Here is a 14746-nt window from a genome sequence, read left to right as displayed (position 1 = left end):
ACCTGCAGATACACTCCTGTAGATACAGACCTGCAGATACACTCCTGTAGATACAGACCTGCAGATACACTCCTGCAGATACAGACCTGTAGATACACTCCTGTAGATACACTCCTGTAGATACACTCCTGTAGATACACTCCTGCAGATACACTCCTGCAGATACACTCCTGCAGATACACTCCTGTAGATACACTCCTGTAGATACACTCCTGCAGATACACTCCTGTAGATACACTCCTGCAGATACAGACCTGCAGATACACTCCTGTAGATACAGACCTGCAGATACACTCCTGTAGATACAGACCTGCAGATACACTCCTGTAGATACAGACCTGCAGATACACTCCTGTAGATACAGACCTGCAGATACACTCCTGCAGATACAGACCTGTAGATACACTCCTGTAGATACACTCCTGTAGATACACTCCTGTAGATACACTCCTGCAGATACACTCCTGCAGATACACTCCTGCAGATACACTCCTGTAGATACACTCCTGCAGATACACTCCTGTAGATACACTCCTGCAGATACAGACCTGTAGATACACTCCTGTAGATACACTCCTGTAGATACAGACCTGTAGATACACTCCTGTAGATACACTCCTGTAGATACACTCCTGCAGATACACTCCTGTAGATACAGACCTGCAGATACACTCCTGTAGATACACTCCTGTAGATACACTCCTGTAGATACACTCCTGTAGATACACTCCTGTAGATACACTCCTGCAGATACACTCCTGTAGATACAGACCTGCAGATACACTCCTGCAGATACACTCCTGTAGATACACTCCTGCAGATACACTCCTGCAGATACACTCCTGTAGATACACTCCTGTAGATACACTCCTGTAGATACAGACCTGCAGATACACTCCTGTAGATACACTCCTGTAGATACACTCCTGTAGATACACTCCTGTAGATACACTCCTGCAGATACACTCCTGCAGATACACTCCTGCAGATACACTCCTGTAGATACAGACCTGTAGATACACTCCTGTAGATACACTCCTGCAGATACACTCCTGCAGATACACTCCTGCAGATACACTCCTGTAGATACAGACCTGTAGATACACTCCTGCAGATACACTCCTGTAGATACACTCCTGCAGATACACTCCTGCAGATACACTCCTGTAGATACAGACCTGCAGATACAGACCTGCAGATACACTCCTGTAGATACAGACCTGTAGATACACTCCTGCAGATACACTCCTGTAGATACACTCCTGCAGATACACTCCTGTAGATACAGACCTGTAGATACACTCCTGCAGATACACTCCTGTAGATACACTCCTGCAGATACACTCCTGCAGATACACTCCTGCAGATACACTCCTGCAGATACACTCCTGTAGATACAGACCTGTAGATACACTCCTGCAGATACACTCCTGCAGATACACTCCTGTAGATACACTCCTGTAGATACAGACCTGTAGATACACTCCTGTAGATACAGACCTGTAGATACACTCCTGCAGATACACTCCTGCAGATACACTCCTGTAGATACACTCCTGCAGATACACTCCTGTAGATACAGACCTGTAGATACACTCCTGTAGATACAGACCTGTAGATACACTCCTGTAGATACACTCCTGCAGATACACTCCTGCAGATACACTCCTGTAGATACACTCCTGTAGATACACTCCTGCAGATACACTCCTGCAGATACAGACCTGTAGATACACTCCTGTAGATACACTCCTGCAGATACACTCCTGCAGATACACTCCTGCAGATACACTCCTGCAGATACACTCCTGCAGATACACTCCTGCAGATACAGACCTGTAGATACACTCCTGCAGATACACTCCTGCAGATACACTCCTGCAGATACACTCCTGCAGATACAGACCTGTAGATACACTCCTGCAGATACACTCCTGCAGATACACTCCTGCAGATACACTCCTGCAGATACAGACCTGTAGATACACTCCTGTAGATACAGACCTGCAGATACAGACCTGTAGATACACTCCTGCAGATACAGACCTGCAGATACAGACCTGTAGATACAGACCTGTAGATACACTCCTGTAGATACAGACCTGCAGATACAGACCTGCAGATACACTCCTGTAGATACAGACCTGTAGATACACTCCTGTAGATACAGACCTGCAGATACAGACCTGCAGATACAGACCTGTAGATACAGACCTGTAGATACACTCCTGTAGATACAGACCTGTAGATACAGACCTGCAGATACACTCCTGTAGATACACTCCTGCAGATACAGACCTGCAGATACAGACCTGTAGATACACTCCTGCAGATACACTCCTGCAGATACACTCCTGCAGATACACTCCTGCAGATACAGACCTGCAGATACACTCCTGTAGATACAGACCTGCAGATACACTCCTGTAGATACACTCCTGCAGATACACTCCTGCAGATACACTCCTGTAGATACACTCCTGCAGATACACTCCTGCAGATACACTCCTGCAGATACACTCCTGTAGACACACTCCTGTAGATACACTCCTGTAGATACACTCCTGTAGATACACTCCTGTAGATACACTCCTGCAGATACACTCCTGCAGATACACTCCTGCAGATACACTCCTGCAGATACACTCCTGCAGATACACTCCTGCAGATACACTCCTGTAGATACAGACCTGCAGATACACTCCTGTAGATACAGACCTGCAGATACACTCCTGTAGATACACTCCTGTAGATACACTCCTGTAGATACACTCCTGCAGATACACTCCTGCAGATACACTCCTGCAGATACACTCCTGTAGATACACTCCTGTAGATACACTCCTGCAGATACACTCCTGTAGATACAGACCTGTAGATACACTCCTGTAGATACAGACCTGTAGATACAGACCTGCAGATACACTCCTGCAGATACACTCCTGTAGATACAGACCTGTAGATACACTCCTGTAGATACACTCCTGCAGATACACTCCTGTAGATACAGACCTGTAGATACACTCCTGTAGATACACTCCTGTAGATACACTCCTGCAGATACACTCCTGTAGATACACTCCTGTAGATACACTCCTGTAGATACAGACCTGCAGATACACTCCTGCAGATACACTCCTGCAGATACACTCCTGTAGATACACTCCTGTAGATACACTCCTGTAGATACACTCCTGCAGATACACTCCTGCAGATACACTCCTGTAGATACACTCCTGTAGATACACTCCTGTAGATACACTCCTGCAGATACACTCCTGCAGATACACTCCTGTAGATACACTCCTGTAGATACACTCCTGTAGATACACTCCTGCAGATACACTCCTGTAGATACACTCCTGTAGACACACTCCTGCAGATACACTCCTGTAGATACACTCCTGTAGATACACTCCTGTAGATACACTCCTGCAGATACACTCCTGCAGATACAGACCTGTAGATACACTCCTGTAGATACACTCCTGCAGATACACTCCTGTAGACACACTCCTGTAGATACAGACCTGCAGATACACTCCTGTAGATACACTCCTGCAGATACACTCCTGCAGATACACTCCTGCAGATACACTCCTGTAGATACACTCCTGCAGATACACTCCTGCAGATACAGACCTGCAGATACACTCCTGTAGATACACTCCTGCAGATACACTCCTGTAGATACACTCCTGTAGACACACTCCTGTAGATACACTCCTGTAGATACACTCCTGTAGATACACTCCTGTAGATACACTCCTGTAGATACACTCCTGTAGATACACTCCTGTAGATACAGACCTGCAGATACACTCCTGCAGATACACTCCTGTAGATACACTCCTGTAGATACACTCCTGTAGATACACTCCTGTAGATACACTCCTGTAGATACAGACCTGCAGATACACTCCTGCAGATACAGACCTGCAGATACACTCCTGCAGATACACTCCTGTAGATACACTCCTGTAGATACAGACCTGCAGATACACTCCTGCAGATACACTCCTGCAGATACACTCCTGTAGATACACTCCTGTAGATACACTCCTGTAGATACAGACCTGCAGATACACTCCTGTAGATACACTCCTGTAGATACACTCCTGCAGATACACTCCTGTAGATACACTCCTGCAGATACACTCCTGTAGATACACTCCTGTAGATACACTCCTGCAGATACACTCCTGTAGATACACTCCTGTAGATACACTCCTGCAGATACACTCCTGTAGATACACTCCTGTAGATACACTCCTGTAGATACACTCCTGTAGATACACTCCTGTAGATACACTCCTGTAGATACAGACCTGCAGATACACTCCTGCAGATACAGACCTGCAGATACACTCCTGCAGATACACTCCTGCAGATACACTCCTGCAGATACAGACCTGCAGATACACTCCTGTAGATACACTCCTGCAGATACAGACCTGTAGATACACTCCTGCAGATACACTCCTGCAGATACAGACCTGTAGATACACTCCTGTAGATACACTCCTGCAGATACAGACCTGCAGATACACTCCTGTAGATACACTCCTGCAGATACACTCCTGTAGATACACTCCTGCAGATACACTCCTGCAGATACACTCCTGCAGATACACTCCTGCAGATACAGACCTGTAGATACACTCCTGCAGATACACTCCTGTAGATACACTCCTGTAGATACACTCCTGTAGATACACTCCTGTAGATACACTCCTGTAGATACACTCCTGCAGATACAGACCTGTAGATACACTCCTGCAGATACACTCCTGCAGATACACTCCTGCAGATACACTCCTGCAGATACACTCCTGCAGATACAGACCTGTAGATACACTCCTGCAGATACACTCCTGCAGATACACTCCTGTAGATACACTCCTGTAGATACACTCCTGTAGATACACTCCTGTAGATACACTCCTGTAGATACACTCCTGTAGATACACTCCTGCAGATACACTCCTGTAGATACACTCCTGCAGATACAGACCTGTAGATACACTCCTGCAGATACACTCCTGCAGATACACTCCTGCAGATACACTCCTGCAGATACAGACCTGTAGATACACTCCTGCAGATACACTCCTGTAGATACACTCCTGTAGATACACTCCTGTAGATACACTCCTGTAGATACACTCCTGTAGATACACTCCTGTAGATACACTCCTGCAGATACACTCCTGTAGATACACTCCTGCAGATACAGACCTGTAGATACACTCCTGCAGATACACTCCTGCAGATACACTCCTGCAGATACACTCCTGCAGATACAGACCTGTAGATACACTCCTGCAGATACACTCCTGTAGATACACTCCTGTAGATACACTCCTGTAGATACACTCCTGTAGATACACTCCTGTAGATACACTCCTGTAGATACACTCCTGCAGATACACTCCTGTAGATACACTCCTGCAGATACAGACCTGTAGATACACTCCTGTAGATACACTCCTGTAGATACACTCCTGTAGATACACTCCTGCAGATACACTCCTGTAGATACACTCCTGTAGATACACTCCTGCAGATACACTCCTGCAGATACACTCCTGTAGATACACTCCTGCAGATACAGACCTGTAGATACACTCCTGTAGATACACTCCTGCAGATACACTCCTGCAGATACAGACCTGTAGATACACTCCTGCAGATACACTCCTGCAGATACAGACCTGCAGATACACTCCTGCAGATACACTCCTGCAGATACACTCCTGTAGATACAGACCTGCAGACACACTCCTGTAGATACAGACCTGTAGATACACTCCTGTAGATACAGACCTGCAGATACACTCCTGCAGATACAGACCTGCAGATACACTCCTGTAGATACACTCCTGCAGATACACTCCTGCAGATACACTCCTGCAGATACAGACCTGTAGATACACTCCTGTAGATACACTCCTGCAGATACACTCCTGCAGATACAGACCTGCAGATACACTCCTGCAGATACACTCCTGCAGATACAGGCCTGTAGATACACTCCTGTAGATACACTCCTGCAGATACACTCCTGCAGATACACTCCTGCAGATACACTCCTGTAGATACACTCCTGTAGATACAGACCTGTAGATACACTCCTGCAGATACACTCCTGTAGATACACTCCTGCAGATACACTCCTGCAGATACAGGCCTGTAGATACACTCCTGCAGATACACTCCTGCAGATACAGACCTGCAGATACACTCCTGCAGATACACTCCTGCAGATACAGACCTGCAGATACACTCCTGCAGATACAGGCCTGTAGATACACTCCTGCAGATACACTCCTGCAGATACACTCCTGCAGATACAGACCTGTAGATACACTCCTGTAGATACACTCCTGTAGATACACTCCTGCAGATACACTCCTGCAGATACACTCCTGTAGATACACTCCTGTAGATACACTCCTGTAGATACACTCCTGTAGATACACTCCTGCAGATACACTCCTGTAGATACACTCCTGTAGATACACTCCTGTAGATACACTCCTGCAGATACACTCCTGTAGATACAGACCTGCAGATACACTCCTGCAGATACAGGCCTGTAGATACACTCCTGCAGATACACTCCTGTAGATACACTCCTGCAGATACACTCCTGCAGATACAGACCTGCAGATACACTCCTGTAGATACAGACCTGCAGATACACTCCTGCAGATACACTCCTGTAGATACACTCCTGTAGATACACTCCTGTAGATACACTCCTGCAGATACACTCCTGTAGATACAGACCTGCAGATACACTCCTGCAGATACAGGCCTGTAGATACACTCCTGCAGATACACTCCTGTAGATACACTCCTGCAGATACACTCCTGCAGATACAGACCTGCAGATACACTCCTGTAGATACAGACCTGCAGATACACTCCTGCAGATACAGGCCTGTAGATACACTCCTGTAGATACACTCCTGCAGATACACTCCTGCAGATACACTCCTGTAGATACACTCCTGCAGATACAGACCTGCAGATACACTCCTGCAGATACACTCCTGCAGATACAGACCTGCAGATACACTCCTGCAGATACACTCCTGCAGATACAGACCTGTAGATACACTCCTGCAGATACAGACCTGCAGATACACTCCTGCAGATACACTCCTGCAGATACAGACCTGCAGATACACTCCTGCAGATACACTCCTGCAGATACAGACCTGCAGATACACTCCTGCAGATACACTCCTGTAGATACAGACCTGTAGATACACTCCTGCAGATACAGACCTGTAGATACACTCCTGCAGATACAGACCTGCAGATACACTCCTGTAGATACACTCCTGTAGATACACTCCTGCAGATACACTCCTGCAGATACACTCCTGTAGATACAGACCTGTAGATACACTCCTGCAGATACAGACCTGCAGATACACTCCTGCAGATACACTCCTGTAGATACACTCCTGCAGATACACTCCTGCAGATACACTCCTGTAGATACACTCCTGTAGATACACTCCTGTAGATACACTCCTGCAGATACACTCCTGCAGATACACTCCTGTAGATACACTCCTGCAGATACACTCCTGCAGATACACTCCTGCAGATACACTCCTGCAGATACAGACCTGCAGATACACTCCTGCAGATACACTCCTGTAGATACAGACCTGTAGATACACTCCTGTAGATACACTCCTGCAGATACAGACCTGCAGATACACTCCTGTAGATACACTCCTGTAGATACACTCCTGCAGATACACTCCTGTAGATACACTCCTGCAGATACACTCCTGCAGATACACTCCTGCAGATACACTCCTGCAGATACACTCCTGCAGATACACTCCTGTAGATACACTCCTGTAGATACACTCCTGTAGATACACTCCTGCAGATACACTCCTGCAGATACACTCCTGTAGATACACTCCTGCAGATACACTCCTGCAGATACACTCCTGTAGATACACTCCTGCAGATACACTCCTGCAGATACACTCCTGCAGATACACTCCTGCAGATACACTCCTGCAGATACACTCCTGCAGATACACTCCTGTAGATACAGACCTGTAGATACACTCCTGCAGATACACTCCTGCAGATACACTCCTGCAGATACACTCCTGCAGATACAGACCTGCAGATACACTCCTGCAGATACACTCCTGCAGATACAGGCCTGTAGATACACTCCTGCAGATACAGACCTGCAGATACACTCCTGTAGATACAGACCTGCAGATACACTCCTGCAGATACACTCCTGCAGATACAGACCTGCAGATACACTCCTGCAGATACACTCCTGCAGATACAGACCTGTAGATACACTCCTGCAGATACAGACCTGCAGATACACTCCTGCAGATACACTCCTGCAGATACACTCCTGCAGATACACTCCTGCAGATACAGACCTGCAGATACACTCCTGCAGATACAGACCTGCAGATACACTCCTGCAGATACACTCCTGCAGATACAGACCTGCAGATACACTCCTGCAGATACACTCCTGCAGATACAGACCTGTAGATACACTCCTGCAGATACAGACCTGCAGATACACTCCTGTAGATACACTCCTGCAGATACACTCCTGCAGATACACTCCTGCAGATACAGACCTGCAGATACACTCCTGCAGATACAGACCTGCAGATACACTCCTGCAGATACACTCCTGTAGATACAGACCTGCAGATACACTCCTGCAGATACACTCCTGCAGATACACTCCTGCAGATACAGACCTGCAGATACACTCCTGTAGATACACTCCTGCAGATACACTCCTGCAGATACACTCCTGCAGATACAGACCTGCAGATACACTCCTGCAGATACACTCCTGTAGATACAGACCTGTAGATACACTCCTGCAGATACACTCCTGCAGATACACTCCTGCAGATACAGACCTGCAGATACACTCCTGCAGATACAGACCTGTAGATACACTCCTGCAGATACACTCCTGCAGATACACTCCTGTAGATACACTCCTGCAGATACACTCCTGCAGATACAGACCTGCAGATACACTCCTGCAGATACAGACCTGCAGATACACTCCTGCAGATACAGACCTGCAGATACACTCCTGCAGATACACTCCTGCAGATACAGACCTGCAGATACAGACCTGCAGATACAGACCTGCAGATACACTCCTGTAGATACAGACCTGCAGATACAGACCTGCAGATACAGACCTGCAGATACAGACCTGCAGATACAGACCTGCAGATACACTCCTGTAGATACACTCCTGCAGATACAGACCTGCAGATACACTCCTGCAGATACACTCCTGTAGATACACTCCTGCAGATACACTCCTGTAGATACACTCCTGCAGATACAGACCTGCAGATACAGACCTGCAGATACAGACCTGCAGATACAGACCTGCAGATACACTCCTGCAGATACAGACCTGCAGATACACTCCTGCAGATACACTCCTGCAGATACACTCCTGCAGATACACTCCTGTAGATACACTCCTGCAGATACACTCCTGTAGATACAGACCTGCAGATACACTCCTGCAGATACACTCCTGCAGATACACTCCTGCAGATACACTCCTGTAGATACACTCCTGCAGATACACTCCTGTAGATACACTCCTGTAGAGACACTCCTGTAGATACACTCCTGCAGATACACTCCTGTAGATACACTCCTGCAGATACACTCCTGCAGAGACACTCCTGCAGATACACTCCTGCAGATACACTCCTGTAGATACACTCCTGCAGATACACTCCTGCAGATACACTCCTGCAGAGACACTCCTGTAGATACACTCCTGCAGATACACTCCTGCAGATACACTCCTGCAGAGACACTCCTGTAGATACACTCCTGTAGATACAGACCTGCAGATACACTCCTGCAGATACACTCCTGCAGATACACTCCTGCAGATACACTCCTGTAGATACAGACCTGCAGATACACTCCTGCAGATACACTCCTGCAGATACACTCCTGCAGATACACTCCTGCAGATACACTCCTGCAGATACACTCCTGTAGATACACTCCTGTAGATACAGACCTGCAGATACACTCCTGTAGATACACTCCTGTAGATACAGACCTGCAGATACACTCCTGTAGATACAGACCTGCAGATACACTCCTGCAGATACACTCCTGCAGATACACTCCTGCAGATACACTCCTGCAGATACACTCCTGCAGATACACTCCTGCAGATACACTCCTGTAGATACAGACCTGCAGATACACTCCTGTAGATACAGACCTGCAGATACACTCCTGCAGATACACTCCTGCAGATACAGACCTGCAGATACACTCCTGCAGATACACTCCTGCAGATACACTCCTGCAGATACACTCCTGCAGATACACTCCTGCAGATACAGACCTGCAGATACACTCCTGCAGATACACTCCTGCAGATACACTCCTGTAGATACACTCCTGTAGATACACTCCTGTAGATACAGACCTGCAGATACAGACCTGCAGATACAGGCCTGTAGATACACTCCTGTAGATACAGACCTGCAGATACAGGCCTGCAGATACAGGCCTGTAGATACACTCCTGCAGATACACTCCTGCAGATACACTCCTGCAGATACACTCCTGTAGATACACTCCTGCAGATACACTCCTGCAGATACAGACCTGCAGATACAGGCCTGCAGATACACTCCTGCAGATACACTCCTGCAGATACACTCCTGTAGATACAGACCTGCAGATACACTCCTGTAGATACAGACCTGCAGATACAGACCTGCAGATACAGGCCTGTAGATACACTCCTGTAGATACACTCCTGCAGATACACTCCTGCAGATACACTCCTGTAGATACAGACCTGCAGATACACTCCTGTAGATACACTCCTGCAGATACACTCCTGCAGATACACTCCTGCAGATACACTCCTGTAGATACACTCCTGTAGATACACTCCTGTAGATACACTCCTGTAGATACACTCCTGCAGATACACTCCTGTAGATACACTCCTGCAGATACACTCCTGCAGATACACTCCTGTAGATACACTCCTGCAGATACACTCCTGTAGATACACTCCTGCAGATACACTCCTGCAGATACAGACCTGCAGATACAGACCTGCAGATACACTCCTGCAGATACACTCCTGTAGATACACTCCTGCAGATACACTCCTGCAGATACACTCCTGTAGATACACTCCTGCAGATACACTCCTGTAGATACACTCCTGTAGATACAGACCTGCAGATACACTCCTGCAGATACACTCCTGTAGATACACTCCTGCAGATACACTCCTGCAGATACACTCCTGCAGATACACTCCTGCAGATACACTCCTGTAGATACACTCCTGCAGATACACTCCTGCAGATACACTCCTGTAGATACACTCCTGCAGATACACTCCTGCAGATACACTCCTGCAGATACACTCCTGCAGATACACTCCTGTAGATACACTCCTGCAGATACACTCCTGTAGATACACTCCTGCAGATACACTCCTGTAGATACACTCCTGTAGATACACTCCTGTAGATACACTCCTGTAGATACACTCCTGTAGATACACTCCTGCAGATACACTCCTGTAGATACACTCCTGCAGATACACTCCTGCAGATACACTCCTGCAGATACACTCCTGCAGATACACTCCTGCAGATACACTCCTGTAGATACACTCCTGCAGATACACTCCTGCAGATACACTCCTGCAGATACACTCCTGCAGATACACTCCTGCAGATACAGACCTGTAGATACAGACCTGTAGATACACTCCTGCAGATACACTCCTGTAGATACAGACCTGCAGATACACTCCTGCAGATACACTCCTGCAGATACACTCCTGTAGATACACTCCTGTAGATACACTCCTGCAGATACACTCCTGCAGATACACTCCTGCAGATACAGACCTGTAGATACAGACCTGCAGATACAGACCTGCAGATACACTCCTGCAGATACAGACCTGCAGATACACTCCTGTAGACACACTCCTGCAGATACACTCCTGCAGATACACTCCTGCAGATACAGACCTGTAGATACAGACCTGTAGATACACTCCTGCAGATACACTCCTGCAGATACACTCCTGCAGATACAGACCTGCAGATAGAGACCTGTAGATACACTCCTGCAGATACACTCCTGTAGATACACTCCTGTAGACACACTCCTGCAGATACACTCCTGTAGATACACTCCTGCAGATACACTCCTGTAGACACACTCCTGCAGATACACTCCTGCAGATACAGACCTGCAGATACAGACCTGTAGATACACTCCTGCAGATACACTCCTGTAGACACACTCCTGCAGATACAGACCTGCAGATACACTCCTGCAGATACACTCCTGCAGATACACTCCTGTAGATACACTCCTGCAGATACACTCCTGTAGATACACTCCTGCAGATACACTCCTGTAGATACACTCCTGTAGATACACTCCTGCAGATACACTCCTGCAGATACAGACCTGCAGATACACTCCTGTAGATACACTCCTGCAGATACACTCCTGTAGATACACTCCTGTAGATACACTCCTGTAGATACAGACCTGTAGATACACTCCTGTAGATACAGACCTGTAGATACACTCCTGTAGATACACTCCTGCAGATACACTCCTGTAGATACACTCCTGCAGATACACTCCTGCAGATACACTCCTGTAGATACACTCCTGTAGATACACTCCTGTAGATACAGACCTGTAGATACACTCCTGTAGATACACTCCTGCAGATACACTCCTGCAGATACACTCCTGTAGATACACTCCTGTAGATACACTCCTGCAGATACACTCCTGTAGATACAGACCTGTAGATACACTCCTGTAGATACACTCCTGCAGATACACTCCTGTAGATACACTCCTGCAGATACACTCCTGCAGATACACTCCTGTAGATACACTCCTGTAGATACACTCCTGTAGATACAGACCTGTAGATACACTCCTGTAGATACACTCCTGCAGATACACTCCTGCAGATACACTCCTGTAGATACACTCCTGTAGATACACTCCTGTAGATACAGACCTGTAGATACACTCCTGTAGATACACTCCTGCAGATACACTCCTGTAGATACACTCCTGCAGATACACTCCTGTAGATACACTCCTGCAGATACACTCCTGCAGATACACTCCTGCAGATACACTCCTGCAGATACACTCCTGCAGATACACTCCTGCAGATACACTCCTGCAGATACACTCCTGCAGATACAGACCTGCAGATACACTCCTGCAGATACACTCCTGCAGATACACTCCTGCAGATACACTCCTGTAGATACACTCCTGCAGATACACTCCTGTAGATACACTCCTGCAGATACACTCCTGCAGATACACTCCTGCAGATACACTCCTGCAGATACACTCCTGCAGATACACTCCTGCAGATACACTCCTGCAGATACACTCCTGCAGATACACTCCTGCAGATACAGACCTGCAGATACACTCCTGCAGATACACTCCTGCAGATACACTCCTGCAGATACACTCCTGTAGATACACTCCTGCAGATACACTCCTGTAGATACACTCCTGCAGATACACTCCTGCAGATACACTCCTGCAGATACACTCCTGCAGATACACTCCTGCAGATACAGGCACCACTCGCACCATCCCAAACGTCCGCACTGCTGTAATGAGCGCGTCTGAACCTGTCCTCTTCATACACGCTAACACTGCAGCTGCTACGTTACTAAGAACCAAAACAAAGTGCACGAGCTGAAACATGTGCTTTAGTGCTCGCTCGTATCATTCAGAAACTATGAATATCCTTCGACCCTGGTTCATAAAAGTGTCTGCCACTGAAATATCTTTAAATCCTGTTAATTTAATAACCACTTTACATTATCCTTTATAAAAATGCTTTCAGGAAGTTTATGTCAAAACAGGCCATTTCTTTTCATATTATAATTTATAGCCTATTTTTTAATGAATTGAGCGAAACGATAAAGAACCGTATCAATAAGAGAAACTATCAATGGCATTAACATCGAGGACAAAAAACATTGGATTAAATCATAATACTTTACTCCACTCAGAGGAAACTTATAACTTTACAGCTAAAGCGAGCTCTGACAGCAGACTCAACACTGGTTTAAACCACTTTGGGAACCACTGGATTAGACTATTCAAATAAAAACAATAAAACGTTTAAACAGAGAAACGTGGGCCTTGTGACCAAAACCCTGCATATGCTGAACACGGCCTTAATGTTATGGCTCAATGCGAGTTCACAGACAAGCGGAGCCTATTGTACATGTTTCGGTGGTAGAGGAAGCTGAGATGTGTTTTTGTGTCACTGTCACTGACTCACCCCTGGACACGTGTGTTTTCCAGACCGTGTTCTGACTCCGCGGTGCGTGATCGCTCCAAGGACATATGGGCAGAGTTCAAACGCCGCCGCTCTGAGCTGTAAGTCTGTGCTCTGTGTTTTAGAAGTGAAAGGAGTGAACACACCAGAACCTCACACGGAGCTCCTCCCTGTGCTCCTCCAGTCTGTGCTCCTCCAGTCTGTCCTCTGTGTTTTAGAAGTGAAAGGAGTGAACACACCAGAACCTCACACGGAGCTCCGCCCTGCGCTCCTCCAGTCTGTCCTCTGTGTTTTAGAAGTGAAAGGAGTGAACAAACCAGACACTCA

The 14746-nt window shown here is 47.0% G+C and overlaps 1 long non-coding RNA gene across 1 annotated transcript in view; it reads left to right on the top strand.

The window, feature by feature from the left end:
- Positions 1–14491, top strand: part of LOC306981430 — an 18913-nt gene extending 4422 nt beyond the window's left edge. The window contains exon 4 of the long non-coding RNA XR_013794110.1: positions 14446–14491. This is a non-coding gene — a long non-coding RNA (uncharacterized lncRNA). The remainder of the gene's footprint in view (positions 1–14445) is intronic.
- Positions 14492–14746: the final 255 nt, after the last annotated feature.

The sequence above is a fragment of the Gobius niger genome, assembly GCF_951799975.1.
Source record: "Gobius niger genome assembly, chromosome: 22".
In the NCBI taxonomy this organism is placed as follows: Eukaryota; Metazoa; Chordata; class Actinopteri; order Gobiiformes; family Gobiidae; genus Gobius; species Gobius niger.
This window is presented reverse-complemented; position numbering and strand designations above follow the sequence as displayed.